Source organism: Neofelis nebulosa, chromosome 4 (assembly GCF_028018385.1).
Source record: "Neofelis nebulosa isolate mNeoNeb1 chromosome 4, mNeoNeb1.pri, whole genome shotgun sequence".
In the NCBI taxonomy this organism is placed as follows: domain Eukaryota; kingdom Metazoa; phylum Chordata; class Mammalia; order Carnivora; family Felidae; genus Neofelis; species Neofelis nebulosa.
In genome coordinates this window covers 100,154,224-100,168,359 of record NC_080785.1, presented here as the reverse complement: position 1 = coordinate 100,168,359, position 14,136 = coordinate 100,154,224, and the positions used below count along the sequence as shown (strand labels likewise).

General features: G+C 44.3%; 1 protein-coding gene across 1 annotated transcript in view; it reads left to right on the top strand.

Annotated features, from left to right (window-relative positions):
- Window positions 1-14,136, top strand: part of EGFR (epidermal growth factor receptor) — a 212,608-nt gene that overhangs the window by 632 nt on the left and 197,840 nt on the right. The gene's annotated exons all lie outside the window — the stretch shown is intronic.

The following is a 14,136-nucleotide window of genomic DNA, read 5'->3' as shown; positions in this document are numbered from 1 at the left end:
CTCCCGCGCGGGCTCCGCGTCCGAGCGCACACACTTGGCGCGGGGCGGCTCTGGTTCCCGCGGTGCCGGCTCGCGTTCCCGCACGTGCGCCCCGCGCTGTCCTCCGGGGGGGGGGGGCGGGGCGGGCCGGGGGGCGCGCGCCCGGTCGGGGGGTGTGTTAGGGAAGCTGGGGAACAGCCCCCGGGAATCCATCGCACCCCTCTCGGACCTCCTAGGACGGGCGGTTTCCCGAGCAGACCCACCTCACATCTTGCCTACACCCGCGTCTCGCACTTAAGCCACCCCGCCGGCCCTGGCCTTGCCAGCGTTGCCAGGCCCACGTCGCAGGACCCTGCAAGCTCTTTTCCTAGGTGTGGTGCTGCAGCCCTGACCTGAGTGAGACGCCCGAGCGTCTCGTGTCTGCCTCAACCTGTGGCTACAGGGAACCGGGGGCTTCGTTTCCTCTTAGGCAAAAAGGGGGTGGGGTCGGACCCACCCCGTGGGCGCAGACCCCCGACGCTCGCCCTGCTGTGGGTCCTCCTATCGGTCAGGCTCCGCGACAGCCCAGGGCTCCCTCCCAGGCATCCACGCCCCTCGGGCCCACGGGCTTTTGTGAACTCGTAGCTTCACGGGAACTCCTGAGATTCGTCCCCACCTGCAGCCCTTTGGTTGCAGGCTTTGCTGTGGAGCCGGACCCAGAGGTGGGGCCAGCAGCCGCGGGACAGCTGGGTCCTGCTGCCGGGACTTCCTAGGGGCGGGACCCATCCTGGTCAGGTCCCCACGGTTTTTCAAAATAAGGCTCACAGCAAACTTTCCTAATCAAAATTCCGAGATTTTCTCTTTGGGATGTTTCTTTTAGCTTTTTGAAGAATTTGACATTGGGCCAACCAAAATATTAAACATAATTTAAAAAAGCGGGAGGGGGGTGGTGGTGGAATTGATGTCCATGGTTCATGTGTGCCAAATGTCCAGACCAAACATGAGCGAGTCTGGCTTCGTGACTACCGACCATAAACCCACTTGACATGAGAAACATGCCTCAGAAGGTTTAATTACACAATTTCAAAATCAAGCAACTCGGGTTCCAAGAGTCAGGTCTGTACTTGCTGTTGATGTCATTGGCATAGGGAGTCGGGGCTGGAGCTGAGTGAGTTTGTTAGGGGAGCGGTAAGGCATAGACCAGTGGTTCCCCAAACTTTGTTGCACGTTAAAATCACCTGGGATTTTAACCAAACAAAACAAAACGAAAATTGATGTCTGGCTCCCACCCGCAGACGTTCTGATTTCATTGATCTGGGATGAAATCTGGGTGTTCAGGAGTTAGAAAAGCACCTCTGGTGATTCTGTGGGGTGGCCAGGTTTGGAAATCACTGGCATAGAGGAGAAGCTGGTAAAGTGTATGGAAAGATTACCTGCCAATGTAAGGAACTCTTTTTGAATGTCTGGAGTTTTAACAGTCTTGCAGAATATAGGAAAAAGGAGTGGGGGGCGGTGATTTCAGTAATCAGGGATTAGTCTTTTCACTGAGCGAGCTGGTGGCAAGCTTTCTGTCCTCTAAGGAGTCTGAAGGGCTCCCTCTCCAACTTTGCTATGAGCCCTGGGGGCTGTGGTCCTGCTCCTGAATCAGCTGGCAATTGGGTCCTCTTAGGCAGGTGGTATCTCTCCTTCTCTGCCACAGGAGACCCCTCCTTTTTTAAATTTTAAATGGACTCTTGGAAGGCCTCCAAAGCATCACTTTTTTTTTTTTTTTTTTTTTTACTTGAAATGTTCACAGCGCTTTGCTGTTTGTTACCCCCTTTGAACACTGCTATTAGTGCTTGGAGATTTGTTTCTGAGAAAAATATAAATACCACTTCATTTGACTGTCCCGTATCCACTTAAAACAGAATGCTCCTGAATAAAATTGTGAGAGTAGGCGGACAAATGTCATTCTGTTAAAGTAACATTAAAACACCCATTTCAAAGGGCAAATCGTTAAAAATATAAAATGAAACATTTTTACAAAAGGTGTTAAAGACCCGTATCAAATTCAGTCAGTGTTGTGCAGGAAAATTTGCTCATTTTAGAGAGACTTGTTCGTCTAAGATGGTTATCTTCTGTTCTCACTGCACCTGCTACTGTCAAACACTGTTTTAAAGTGTCCTTTTATTCCTTACGTTAAGCATATGTGGCGGGTATTCTGTTTATAAAAGGGGAAACTGAGGTACAGAGAAATAAAGCGACTTCCACATTTAGTAGGAATGAATCAGGATTCAAACTCGGGCCTTCTCACCCTCTTGCCCTCCCCCAACCACCTAACTGAGCTGCACTGCCTTGTGTGAAACCTGGGAGAGCCAGGTCAGGTGTGTGTGAACGTCTCATGTCAGATGCTGGGAGCAGGGAGGAAAAGCACAGGAACGGGCGCGTTTTAGGATTGGACTCTGTGTGAAACTTGGAACAAACATCGGCCTGTGTGGTGGTCTAGACTCTTGCTTATGTACTCAGTAGTCGCTCTACTTGCCTGTTGTGGAGGCAGCTCAGGCACCAGAGCAGTGGTGAGGTTGGAGATCGCTTGGGGGATGGAACGGTAGAGGTGTCGCTCTGGAGGAGACGCTGGGTGGTATTTTGAATTGTATCCCAAGTGAGGATCCACTCCCCGCCTTTCTCTAAGGAGTTCAGATGTGAGGAAGTTCAGTTCAGTCCTGGCCTGAAGCCAGGACACCTGCCTTCTCCTTGCAGCTCTGAGTCAAGGTGGACATGTCACCGACCAGCTCCAGGCTCCTGAGTCCTCATTTCTGAATTCAAGAAGTGTTTATTGAGTGTATAGAGTGTACCAGACATTATGGGCTAAAAGGGGCAGGGGTGATTTCAATAGTTTCTACTGTTGCTTCCACAGTGTGATTCTTTAAGTCCCTAATTAAGTACAGATGGTCCCCGATTTTCGATGGCTCGACTCAGTTTTTTTTGTTTTTGTTTTTGTTTTTGTTTTTTTATGAGGGTGTGAAATCGATGCACGTGAAGTAGAAACGGGACTTGGAATTTTAAACTTGGGTTTTTGTTTTTTTTTTTTTCCCGGGCTAGTGATATGTGGTACAGTCCTGTCCCGTGATACACGAGACATTCAACACTTCATATAAAACAGGGGCTTTGTGTTCCAGGACTTTACCCACCCGTAGGCTAAGTGTCCTGAGCACGTTTAAGGTAGGTTAGGCTAAGCTACGATGTTAGGTATGATAAAAGCATTTCAACTAATGTTTCTAATTTATGGTGACATAACTCCATTATAAGTCAAGAAAGATCTGTATTTGGAAATTGCTTTTCAAATCCGAAAAGGAGACCAGGGGTCTGTGTGTCTATCATACATTCACAGCCGTGGGTAGCTCTGTCTGGCAGTAACTGGTTGAGCTCCAGTAGGTTTTTGACCATTATTTCTGGCTCTATCTATTTAGTTTCAGCCTATAATTTTTCAAAAACTCATTCTCAAGTTTGAAGAAACCGATGGCCAGAATCCACTGTGCTACATAATTAGACTTGGTCCGCGTGACAGCACTAACATGTTTTGAAATGTTTTTAGAGGTAGTGTCAGTGAAAGATGAAGGATTCCGCCCTGTTTAAAAAGAAAGTACTTTTTTTTTTTTCTTTTTTCCCTTTGATCTAAGTTCCAGGGCCAGCAGCTAGTCTGAAACTTTACTGACAGGAGGTCCGAGCCAACTCTAATATTAAGTTGGTGATTATGGATGTTAAGAGAAGATAGCCCTACCCTGGTGCCCCAGGTCCCGAGATTAGGATGGGATCAGAATGCTGGGGACGTGCGGCTTGTTGAAGGACGCACCTGGGAAATCGTTTGGCCCTTGCCATGTAGCTTGCTGTGAAAGTTGTGTGTTTATGTGTGTTTTAATTTGGACTTAGTACAGTTGAAACGGGCTTATTTAAAGTTAGGTTTTTAGTAATAGAGGTATGTTTTGAGAAAAGCTCCAAATTCTAGAATATGGTTCACCCATGCATCGTTTCCATGTACACAGTTTCAAAACTAGAGTCTGCTCCTCTGATCTGTGCTGAATTACTTTCATTTTGTTACCTTCTGTCAATTTTGGACATTTGAAATTGTCACAAAAGACATTTTTGGCCTCAGTTATTACTGGTTTATTCTCACACCATCAACACACATGGAATAGAGTATCAATCTTGTTCTTGTGGGCCATTCCTATTCGACATCAGCACTTCTGCTCATTCCTTCCTTTTCATTTTCCTCCTAAAAGGTTGTCTTTTCTAAGACAATTCCCACAGTTGCTCTTTGCACAACATCTGAGTCTGCCATCCAGCTCATGGCCATGAGCAGGTTAGTTTGAATTTGGGCAAGGATCCAGTCTTACGTCAAATAACCGGTTTGACTGAAATTTTCACTTTTTCAGAGTCGTTAGGTACAGCCTCCTTCCTACACATTTAGATAGACACGCTGAATTCAGTTGTCTAGAAAGTTCCCTGAGCCAGCTGGGAGCAGGAGGGATATCTAGGGCCAGTGAGCAGTGGTGGCTTGTTTACTTAGCCCTGTTAGAAGCTAAGTGCTGGATTTGACATTTTAATCTCTGAAGGCCCTGAAGTATAATATCAAATGCCTGACTGGCCCTGTTGACTAAGCATCTGTGAATTGCATACGCTTAAAATAAATTTTACTCCTACCAAATTTCAGCAGCTTGCTTCGGAAAGTAGTACGTGAAAGCTAACACAGGGGGATCGAATTTCCCTCTTCGCTCCAAGTTCTAGCCCATGCTGGTGGGCCAGCACACCTGGCCCTGATTTAGTAGAAATAATTACCTAAGTTCACCACTATTGTTTGTCCTCTGAGTATAAGGGTGAGTATTGCTACCTATTACAACTTAGGCTCTTATTTGCTTTATTTCCTCCCCCCACCCCCTTTGTGTTTGAGCTACAGTGAGCAGTTCACACTCTTCTATCCACATTTTGAGATTTAGGAATGAATCGGAGTTAGCACTTGCCCTTAAGTATCTGGAAGTCAGTTCGGGAAAGAGGAATCTATAGATGACAAGTGTAGAACAGCATCAAAGAAGCAATGGTAGGATTCTGTACAAGATGATAAATTCTTCTGGTGTTAGTCTTTGCTTTTAATTCTACCTGGGGAGGGGAATATCCCCCAACGGAAGGGTGTACTCATCTGAGCCTGCAGAGAGCTGTAGGTATTTCCCTGGAGAATATAGACGGAAGGCATCCCAAGAGTAGTGCCAGTAGTAGCAAAGGTCTGAGGAGCACTGGTTATTTAGTGCACTGGGAAGAGAAGGGGGAGATGGGGAGGCTCCAGTTCCTAAGGGTTTTGCCGTCCTCCCCTGTGAAGGGGAGCTCACTGGGGAGTTCTCAGCTGAGAACCCACATGATGGCTTTGAGGTTTAAGAACGAGGACTCTATCAGCAGCATGGGGAGTGGATTGCAGTGAAAAATGGGGAGATAGGTGATTCCTGTGGGCCAGGAGAGATACAGAAGAGGGAGTAGCGAGGATGCAGAAAAAATGACTCAGGCTGACCTGGAGGCAGTTAATGTATAACCAGTGCAAGGAACATGGAATCCCAGGTGACACACAGTGTTCTCACTTGGAAGGCAGGGTAAACACTGTAGCCATTCACAGGTTCTGAATGCTCTAGGGGTTGGGGGGGTGGGGTAGGGAGTAGAGTCAGCCAGGGGGATGTGAAGGGCTCAGATGGAAAAATCCAGGGGGCAGTAGAGTATACAGGTCTGGAGCCCAGGAGAGCAGCTTGGCCTTGAATTGTGTTTTATTAGATGTTTCAATTGCAGGCATTGTCTTTGGCCATAACACAACCCGCCTCCAGCCTGTCTCAGGCTCACTGTCTCCATCTGTTTTGAGTCAGGCTGGGTTCTTCTGGATTACCAGCTTCTTTCTTCATTAGGCTGCTGTGGTTACCAGCCCAATTAGTTGCAGTTATCAGCAACTGATAAGTAATATATTATGCGTGTAAGTACATTGAGATTCCTATTTGTGTGATACTGCATATCCTTAGATGGGTATCCCCCAGTTCTATCTAAGGCAGCATCAGACTATTTGGTGTGTGCGTTAGGGACTGAACTGAAAAGACTAGAGGTGACTTTTTTTCCTTTTTTTTTTTTTTTAAGCAGTAGCTTTTGAACCTTGAATGTACCTTAGAATCAAAGGAGGAGGATGAAAAAGAGTGTGCCTCATAGCACCCTAGACTTCCGGGGGAAGGAGTGCCAGCATACGTGTTTTTAAAAATTTCCTAGGTGATCCCGATGAGTGCATTAAGTAGTGTGTTTCACTTCTGGCAGAGAAGAAGTTTTGTCTTTGTTCTCAGACTCACTGCCTGAGCTTCCTCAAGATCCAGGAACAGTATTATATTTCATTAGTAAATCATCTCGAAGTTGATTTTTTTTTTCTCACGAATTCTCGAAAAGTCTATTGCAGTGGCTCCCAGAGTGTGTTACCCAAGAAACTTTGAAAAAGCTGATAGAAATGCACATTCTTGGATCCCTTACCTGGACCTCTGAACAGGATACTAGAACACGAGCCCTCTCAGGGACACTGACACGTGCCAGTTCCAGAACCACAGACACTACACGCAGACCTCATGCTGGGTTCTGGAAGTTTAAAGGGAATAGGATAACGGCTTATCTTTGAAGCACTCACATTTGGAAGGGCTGAACAGGGAGAACCTATTGTAATGCAACATCATAAGAAATGTGATTTGGGATTTCAGTGTGAGCCCCCAAAATGGGGTTAATTCTATTTCTGTGAGGGGGGAGGTTTCTCAGAAAGAGAACATTTAGCTGGATCTCAACGATGAGATTTTGCCCGTCTCCAGGCAAAGGGAAAAGCAGACGGGCAGTTTGTGCACTTGGCGATCCATCAGCAAGCCCATCACTGGTCATTTCCTAAACGTGAGTGTCTTATTAGAGCTCCGGCTAAAGTTTTGGAATTTCCTGCTTTATGTTTCTTTTTTTTTTTTTTTAATTTTTTTTTTTTTTAATATTTTTATTTATTTTTGAAGAAGAGAGAGACCAAGCGTGAGCAAGGGAGGAGCAGAGAGAGAGAGGGAGACATAGCATTTGAAGCAGGCTCCAGGCTCCAAGCCATCAGCCCAGAGCCGGACGCGGGGCTCGAACTCACGAACTGGGAGATCATGACCTGAGCCGAAGTCGGACGCTCAGCCGACTGAGCCACCCAGGCGCCCCTCCTGCTTTATGTTTCTAAACGACCATGAGGAAACTTACAATGTCAAAAGTAAAGTGCCTGAGAGGTAGCACATTTTACATTTAAAAATGAAAATGGCGGGGCGCCTGGGTGGCGCAGTCGGTTAAGCGTCCGACTTCAGCCAGGTCACGATCTCGCGGTCCGTGAGTTCGAGCCCCGCGTCAGGCTCTGGGCTGATGGCTCGGAGCCTGGAGCCTGTTTCCGATTCTGTGTCTCCCTCTCTCTCTGCCCCTCCCCCGTTCATGCTCTGTCTCTCTCTGTCCCAAAAATAAATAAAAAACGTTGAAAAAAAAAATTAAAAAAAAAAAAAAAATGAAAATGGCAGTTTTTAAAAAACTTATGGCCGGATGTGAAGAATTGAACTAGAATCTGGATGATAGTTGATAGTTTTAACATTCTTCCCAGTAGCATGACTTGGCCCCTAAAACTTGTTATGAATAAGAAAAATGATTACTTTACATTCTTTATTTGACTCCTACCACGGAGAGCAAAGGGAGAAAAGAAACAAAAGTCTGGGTAATTCTAGACGTTTAGTAAATACCCATTGAATCACACTGAATCAGAAAACGTCTCTCAGATTGAGTTCCTGCCACTTGTAAGTTTGAAGACATCTGTGTCCTGATTCATTGTTGATGAATTGCACAAATTGACCTGTTTATTTGCAGAGATCATGTGGAAACAAAGGGTAACATGTGGCTGTTGGTGCTACCTTGGGTACTCAGGCCTCTCTTTATGCAAGAGGAAATATCCAAGTGGTTCTAGGCTGTTTTGCTGCACAGTTGTTTTCAGAGCATTTTTGAAGGATTTTATTTTAAAACCAGAAATACACAGGTGCCTGGGTGGCTTAATCGGTTAAGGGTCCAACTTTGGCTCAGGTCATGACCTTGCAGTTCGTGGGTTCGAGCCCCGCATGGGGCTCTGTGCTGACCACTCAGAGCCCGGAGCCTCCTTAGGAGTCGGTGTCTCCCTCTCTCTCTGCCCCTCCTCCTCTCACACCCTGTCTCTCTCTCTCAAAAATAAATAAAACATTAAAAAAATTTAAAGATAATAATAAAAAAGAAACCCAGACAGGTGATACCTGAAGGTGTACCGCTCTGCACATGGAGGCCTGCACGTGCTGGGTGATGTCATGAGTCCCTTAGCGGTTGTGTCTTCTTTTTTCCAACGTTTTTTTTTTTTTTTTTAATTTATTTTTGGGACAGAGGGAGACAGAGCATGAACGGGGGAGGGGCAGAGAGAGAGAGGGAGACACAGAATCGGAAACAGGCTCCAGGCTCCGAGCCATCAGCCCAGTGCCTGACGCGGGGCTCGAACTCACGGACCGCGAGATCGTGACCTGGCTGAAGTCGGACGCTTAACCGACTGCGCCACCCAGGCGCCCCATGTCTTCTTAACATGTGATTCCATTAGAACTGTTTGAAAGTCCTTTCACCCCAGGTTTCGTAGAAAATCAATGCAGTGCCTATCATCAGTCTCTCCGATATGACACACTGACATTTTTATGTGAAAAACTGTGCATGTTTTAGTTTCTTTGCCCATAGTCATAAATTTATTGCTATTTTAGAGTCTGGAATAAAAACAAATCATTTATTGAATCTGTGCTAATCCTCAAGGGCGGGCGTGTGCGCCTGGAAAAATTCTTACCATCGTGAATGAGATTTCAGAAAGGGTTTCAGGATTTTTTTGTAACATCAAAAACCTGGTTTTGCTTCTTTACCAGGAAACATTCAATACCTGACAACTGCAGGGGAATTTCATCACCATGGCTTCTCTGCATTTACAGCGTCTCCTGATTAATTCTTATATATTGCAAGCCATAGCGGATGGATACATTGTTTTGAGCAAGATAAATTAGACAAACTATTTTAGGTGTGTTCTAGTATTCACTTGCAAGGTCCTTTTTAAAAAATATATTCTAATATAGCATTAGAAATTAAATTATCGTAACTTTTCCAGGAAAAGAAAAAAAAAAAACCAGAACCCCCTCCCCCCCCCGAATTTCATCGACTTTTGATTGCATCCAGATGAATGCCAGAAAAATAAAAGGTGGTTGTTGAAGAATTATCACTCCACCTGTTTGGTTTTTAAGATACTGATTTTAAGGGTCTTTTGACTATGATGAATTTCAGAACTTTTTCTTGGCTTTGATTTGCTGCAAAGTGAATGGAGAATCAGAAACCTTATCCTTACAACACTTCTTGATTTCTTTAACTCTGCCTCCGTTTCCTGGTACTTTAATAGATTGTATGCATGGAGCATATTTATGAGTGAGAATAATGTATTGCCTTAATCTGTCCTCCCTCCCTTCCTTTCCTGCTTCCTTCCTCTCTTTCTTTTTTGCAAGCTGTTATGGATAAGTCTTCACAAAGAAAGACTTTGACGTGTGATTATAAACGAAAAACCCTGACAAACGGCTGGAAAAATATACTGTGTAATTTTTAAAAGTTAGGACGTCAAAGCCATTCGGTGTTTACGATGATTTTTAATACAAATATGAATATGCATGTATCATTCCTTCAAAAATTGTATCGCTAAAGGAGTTTTTCTGAGGACATGGCTTCACGTGTTTTTCCCTGTAATCTGTTGTTAGTTATGATAGGAAGAGAACACAGGTTAGAACCTACCTTCCCGGTGTCATCTTCCATAAAATAACTAAACTAGATTGTTTGATGGAGCCTTCCAGCTGGAAACATCTATGAAATTAAAAGCAAATATAAATGCATGCAAGATATGTATTTAAACATTTAAATAATAAGTATGCTGTCCCTATAATTTAGATGCCAAAACACTGATGTCATAATAATCATAATAACACCTTGCATTTGTACAGCACTTTACAGTTTACCCAATGCCTTAACATCCATCTCTCCAAGCTTCCTAACAACCCCACAGGGTGGGAATAATTATCCACCTTTGAAGGTGAAGGACTCAAATTCTGCCGTTTGCCGACGATCACCAGGATGGTCAACATTTAGGTGCGGGGACAAACACTGCCTCCTGACACCGGTACCAAATGTCTCCAAAAGTCTCCCTCTTCCACCTTTAACACACCATTGCTTTTCTGTTTTTGATGTCTCCTCTCACTTTGAGTCTTATTTGTGAGTCAAAAAACTAACATAAAATATTCTCAAGTTTTTTGTTACACTTGTGTTACACCCAGTGCCCCTTCCAATTTTGGTATATTCTGCTCCAGTGTTGTTCTTTCCTGCTTTTTTCTTGTTGTGAAGCAGTTTTTCCTAGAGTTAAGTCTCATCTGTGTATTGTAGTTGCCCATTTCATAAGATACAGGGCAATACATTTATGCACCTTGAAAACATCTACTTTAGAAACTAGAACTGTGGCTTTTTGCAGTTATGTCATAAACTTCTGTAAGTTTGCCAGACCTATAAATACTTGAAGTAAAAAGGAGGAGAGAGAGGCGCCTGGGTGACTCCGTTGGTTGAGCATCTGACTTCAGCTCAGGTCATGATCTCACGTTTCGTGACTTTGAGCCCCACATCGGGCTCTGTGTGGACAGTTCGGAGCCTGGAACCCACTTCGGATTCTGTGTCTCTCTCTCTGTGCCCCTCCCCCACTCACACTCTGTCTCTGTCTCTGTCTGTCTCTCTCTCAAAATGAAGAAACATTAAAAACACATTTTAAAAAAAGGAGAGAAAGCAACTTGATGTAGCAGCTGAGTCAGTGAGCAGTGCCTATGGCAAAATGTGGTAATTCACTCACACAGATCTGTAGAGTCATTTATGTGATTTAAATGAAGCACACGCTTAAACTCATTAGGGTGTGTAAATAGCTCTTATGAAGAGAGACAAACTTAACAAGTTGTGTGTATTCCAGGATTGCTCATTTTCTGTATCAGACCCTTTATAAGAACGTTTTCTGCCAGAGATGATATGTGGAAGCATTGACTTTAAGGAGAAATTACTACAGAAGTCATAATTCTCACTTTGAGGTGCTTCATTGTTTGAATGAATAGAATTTGGAATGTGACACTTAATGGGTCTCTCATTAATGGCAATATACCTTTTCCACAAGAAATTTCAAAATACAGTGTGTGTTTTCCTCCATTAGGAAGGAAAGAACTTTTTGTGTTCTTGTTTATTTCTAACATCATGGAAAATTTTCAGCACTCTGGTAGATTTTCCCCTCAAACACATGTTTGTCTGTCTTTCCTTCCTTCCTTCCTTCCTTCCTTCCTTCCTTCCTTCCTTCCTTCCTTCCTTCCTTCCTTCCTTCCTTCCTTCATTAATTTTGGCAGAGAGAGAGCAGCATGAACAGGTGAGGGGCAGAGAGAGAGGAAGACAGAAAATCCTAAGCAGGCTCCACACTATCAGCATAGAGCCCAACATGGGGCTCGATCCCATGAACTGTGAAATCATGACCTGGGCTGAAATCAAGAATTGGATGCTTAACCAACTGGGCCACCCAGCCACCCCAACACATTTACATTTCTTAATTATAAAGCAGAATAGGAAAAAGTCTCATATGTAAACAGTAGTTGATCCTTAGCTGTCATCCATGTAGTGTAGGTTTAGAGAACATCACGAAGGGAAGATGTTGATTTTTTTTAAGAGCCAAAGATGATGTATCTCTTGTTGAAGAAGTAAATTCTTGCAGCAAACAGGCAGTTAGTGTATTGATTTCAGGGTGGCTTGCTTCGTAACTGGCCTCTATGCATTGCAAAAGTTATTTGGGCAAAAGCTATGCCATTTCACCTTCAATCAACAGAAATCTGCCCAGCCAAGGCAGAACGGAAAGTTGAGCAATTTGCTGAAATGGGACAACATAGAGTCAGACTAGTTGCTCGTTTTTCACTTCACTTTTGACTTCTCAGAACTCTTCGTTTACATGCAAATCTCAGCACTGTGCCTGGTTTGGAGGGGACGCATTGAATGGGAAAAGTCCCAGAAGGATCCAAGACCCGGGTAGTTATTGGAGTCCTCTTCCCTCATGACAGTCTGGTTCTTAAAGTCTTGGCTAGAAAAGACCGGCTTTTAGAGTGTTGGGCAGTGGCTACTACAGGTTCATAATGTTGCCCAGTTGCAAAAACAGAATGTTCAAACAATAGCCAGGAAATAGGTAGTCAGGGCCTGAACCATGCTAATGAAGCCAGTGAAAATGGGGTGCCCAGGTGAGGAAAGTTGCCGATAGTGTATACACTTCTTTTGCAACTGGGGAGATTTTTTTCTTTCCTCCTTGGACCTTGTTTTGGGAAGAGGTTGGACGTTATTTCCCCTCTGGGCTTGCATTCTCTCATCTAGGTGATAAGGGAAGAGGTAGGGGAGGTGCCAGCCACAGGTGAAGCACAGTGTTGGTCAGATAGGTAACCGAAGCTGAATGCGGGTTTGTCATCTGGCATCATCTGGCAGAAGCTTTACGAGCTGGGTGACTTCTGAACACTATTTACAAGGTTGACTTTCAGTTAAAAGAGAACCCACTAGGTGCCACGTAGTGTAATAACAGTAGTCCTGATCTTACGATCGTCACTTGTCCTGTTCACAAGCTGTCCTGCTAAGCCAAAAATAAATAAATAAATAAATAAATAAATAAATAAATAAATAAATAAATAAATAAATAAATAAAAAGCCTAGGCTAAGTTTAAGAGTAGTTTTACAAGTAACAGAGGATAATGAATACACACTGATGTTGAAATGAGCCATCACATGTGTCAACTCAGCAGGGTCCTCTTAGAGATGCAGGAGAACAGTGAAATAAGCAAGTCCATGTCTGTTTCTGAGGAAGCCCCGTAGTGTGGCCAGGCAGAGTGTTCACTGCACCTCTGGGGGAGGAAAGTATGTCTGTGGATGCATTTCCTTTCGAAGAGAGTTCGATCCAGTGAAGTTTCATTCTCCGAGGAGAGCTTCACCTGCACACACTTCCGTTGTGCCTTCAGAGGTTAGCTAGCAGAACCCTGGTATGATGCACATTGATTCTAATATTTCAGGGGGGGTGGTGTATCATAACATGAGTGACAAGGGTACATTTATGGTTAGCACATGCTGAGCCCAGAGATACGTGGCGGCTTGCTCTCCTGGCCGTGTGCATGGGTTGCTGTGTCTCCGTCTGGCACTCTGACCGCATGCACTCCCTGTTGGTATTATTTTACCAGCACATGCTTATGGTCGCTTATCAGCTAGATGTGCCCACTTGCTGGCATAGAATTGATTCTCCTGAAGAATCTCCGTCCATTTGCATTTTTTTGTTCTTGGTTATAAACTGGAATGCGTATGTCATTTACTTAAAATGGGAAAAACGTTCTGGGGTTTCTCGACTCAGAGAAGAAAAGGGGACACTTCCTCAGCCAGGAGTTGACTACAATTTTGGGGTGAAGGGGAGTGACCAAGCCAGAGGTCAAAATGCCACCTGTGGGGTACCTGGGTGGCTCAGCTGGTTAAGTGTCCAACTCTTGATGGCAGCTCAGGACATGATCTCATGGTTTGTGAGACGGAGCCCCGCATAGGGCTCTGTGCTGACAGCACTGAGCCTGCTTGGGATTTTCTCTCTCTCCCTCGCTCTCTCTGCCCCTCCCCTGCTTGTACATGCGCACACTCTCTCAAAATAAATAAATAAACATTAACAAAACCCAACTCACCTGTGCCAGTTGTTCAGGGCTCTTGGAATAACTCTGCTCTTAAAACAAAGGCTACCCTAGATGGGTGTTTGTGAAGTTCTACTCTCTCTAAGTGTGTCCAATGATCGTGTATGTGAATAATTTCCCCAATCTGAACATTGTTATGATAGGCTAAAGAATGTAACTAATCATCATTAACATTTGATGGGTGTTTTTGTTGGTGGTGTTCCAGAAAAGGCAATAATAACCTTCTTAAATCTAGCATCTATTTGATGTTAAATTTTTTTAGAAGGAGGAAAACCAAAATGTATACGTGGGACTAAAACATAAGTATACAAAACAATATGCCAAAGGAAAAAATGTCTAGACTTTCTAT